Source organism: Rhinopithecus roxellana, chromosome 3, assembly GCF_007565055.1.
Source record: "Rhinopithecus roxellana isolate Shanxi Qingling chromosome 3, ASM756505v1, whole genome shotgun sequence".
Classification (NCBI taxonomy): Eukaryota; Metazoa; Chordata; class Mammalia; order Primates; family Cercopithecidae; genus Rhinopithecus; species Rhinopithecus roxellana.
The window spans coordinates 110,733,994-110,737,119 of record NC_044551.1 but is presented as its reverse complement, the minus strand read 5'-3'; the positions used below and the strand labels follow the sequence as shown (position 1 = coordinate 110,737,119).

General features: G+C 40.3%; 1 pseudogene; it reads left to right on the top strand.

The window, feature by feature from the left end:
- Nucleotides 1–1,677: 1,677 nt before the first annotated feature.
- Nucleotides 1,678–1,965, top strand: LOC115896396 (annotated as a pseudogene).
- The last annotated feature ends 1,161 nt before the right edge of the window (nt 1,966–3,126 follow it).

Genomic DNA, 3,126 nt, shown 5'->3' with positions numbered 1-3,126 from the left:
GCTCTGCCATTATCTAACTGTGTAAACAAGTTATTTACCCTCTATGCCTTTGTTTCCACAGCTGTCGAAGGCCCAACATCTAATGGATGCTTGAAAATAAAATTAAGGCCGGGGGCGGTGGCTCACACCTGTAATCCCAGCACTTTGGGAGGCCAAGGTGGGAGGATTACGAGGTCAGGAGATCGAGACCATCCTGGCTAACACGGTGAAACCCCGTCTCTACTAAAAAAATACAAAAAACTAGCTGGGCGAGGTGGCGGGCGCCTGTAGTCCCAGCTACTCAGGAGGCTGAGGCAGGAGAATGGCGTGAACCTAGGAGTTGGAGCTTGCAGTGAGCCAAGATCGTACCACTGCGCTCCAGCCTGGGTGACAGAGAGAGATTTCTTCTCAAAAAAAAAAGAAAGAAAGAAAAGAAAATTAAGCTACACAGAGTATGTGATCAACAAATAAGTGAAACTATCAGTAGTACTTCTGGCCGAGCAACAGGCGCAGAAATCAAACTGGTTGTTACACCAGCAGTCACTGAAATTATTGAATACAAATATAAGTCTATATGTAGGGCTCAACAGACTCTTTCTTCTCCAGGATGAGAAAGCTTGTTCAGAATGAAGAGACAAGCAGTGGTTGTGGAGACAAACAGGATTCAAAATCAGATCCCACTGCTACCATTTAGGGAAAGATATTGGGAAAGTTACTGAATCTTGGGAAAGTTATTGAACTGCCTTGTGCTCAGTTTTCTCATCTGCAAAAGAGAGTAACAGCTCATTAAGTTATGAAGATTAAACAAGTTAACTGTGAATAAGGGCAGCCATTGGTAGCACGTTTACTCTTTTCATATAAAGATGCAGTTACTCTGCTCTGTGTTTTATTTACTTTGCTAATTGTCACTACAAGAGGAGCAGTGAAAAATCTGGCTTCAATTCTTGTTCTTTCTCTTAGGAGCCACATGGCCTCCGAGTATCAGGTACTCCTTCAATAAAAGGATTGGCCCACTTTTCTCTCCAGAGATGACAGTTTCCAAATAAAATGTTTTGAAGACTGAAACTCAACATATGATGTCTCATTATTTATACTTATTATCTCCTACGATTCCAATTTTTGTCTCATTCTTTCTTATCACCTACGCTTTTCTTTGGCTTCCTGCCTGGAACTTTTTCCTATACTATGTCACTACTTACCATAATCTCCAATATCTCTACTTTCTCTTCTACCGAAATCTTTATGCATCATTACTTACAATTTCTTAAATGTGCCTTAAACTTTTATTATAGGATAGTGGTGTGTATATACATACATTTAAATTTATTTTAAATTTAATCTCTCCTCAAGCCCACAGAGACTGGTATTAAATTAGCATATGTAAAATGCCAAAGAAGCATATAGTAGTGATTACTATAAATGCTAAATAAAATATGATTTCAGCAACTGTTTGCTGAGGTCCTCCTGTGTGTACAACACTGAGCTACAGAGATGACTCTAACAGAGTTCCTGGCCTGAAAGAGGTGACATATTCCAGTTTGGAAGTTAAGACTTGTCAATAATTAAGCACTATACATAAAACACTTCTAAAATAATAGAGGCCTTTTAGAAAGATTGATGGGTTTATCTGAACCAGGTGGCAACACAGTCACCCTCTCTGCCCACCAAGATGGTGCTCAACCCCAGCAGCAACTAAGATATGTCAAAAAAGATGTTTTGATGCCTAACACAATGAGAAAAATGGCCAGAGAGAGGTGTTCTGAACAAGTTCAAGATTTTACCAACTGTTGCAAGAACTCTGGAATCCTTATGATGGTAAAATACTGGAAAGAAAATTCTGCATTGAAAGACTCTCTTAACTGCTTACTATAATGATCCAGTCTTTTACAAAGGATACAAAATGGAACACCTGAAGGAATTTAAGAACTCAGAAAAACTGGAATTTCTACCAAGTAAAAGCTACACAAGCTTCCCATAAGCATGTAGGCAAATATTTGAGTGGCCCTCAGAACTCTAATACTCATGGAAGTCATTTCTAGCAGAAATCACCTGAAATAATAAACTCAGGATAAGAATGTGTGTTTGCTTTATCCTAATTATAGAAATATTAATTTTATCTGAAATCAAGATCTTTTATTAAAAAGAGATTGATGGATTTCAAAGACTTTGAAGTGGACATATCTGAAAAAAAAAAACAACAACACTAAAAGCATTCACTAAAAAAAAGGTGAATTTTCTTTAACAACATTTAATATCTTAAATGTTTGAGATTATGTCATTTTTCCAGAAAAAATGAAACCTGGATGACAACTTGCTGTAACTGTACTTAGACATTTATCAATTCCATCTGTTCATTCTTTCTTGATCCTGCCTGAGGAGGAAGCAGAGTCTGGTTGTGTGTCACAGGGTGGGATTGTGGCCTCTAATGTGGGTGTTTAACTCCCAGAAAACAGAATGCTCACCAGGGTGCTTTATTAACCGTCTTTATGGGATGGAAGGTAGAATGAATTCCCTTTAACATTTCTGTTTCAGTCTGTGTTCTTGGTGATGAACAGCAGAAAGCAACTCTGACTATATTAAGCAACAACATTTATTAGAAGATTCTTAGGAGCTCACAGTCCTCAGCAGGCTAAAGGTCAGGCTTGGAACACAGGCTAAGGTATCAAGACCATAGCCAGTCTCACTCCTAACATTCATGAGGCCCAGAACAAGAGTACAAATAGAGCCCATGGTTGAGCTCACAACCTACCCACTTTTTGTCCTAGCCCCAGCCCCATTTCACACCACAAGGGCCCTCACGCACACTGGTGAGAATACTCAGCCGTCTTGTCTAAGTTCTTTCTACACATTCCTCACACTCCCAAACAGATGCTCCTGCCACTCTGAGGACCTATGATTGCAAACTGTGGTGGCCTGATCTGCTCTCACAGGCTTTGGGCCCTTTGGGAAAGGAATCCCAGGATTCTGGGTATCTAGAGTCTAGTCTAGAAGGATAACCTAGAGAACATGGACTCTAGGTGAGCAGAGGTGAAGCCAGAAGAGATCACAGTGGGGCCCTCTATAGCCCAGGGGAGCCCTCCTGTCCAGGTCTAAAGAAGATCCTGCTTACAGCAAAGGTCTGTCACAGCAAGACTCATTGGGGCTGCC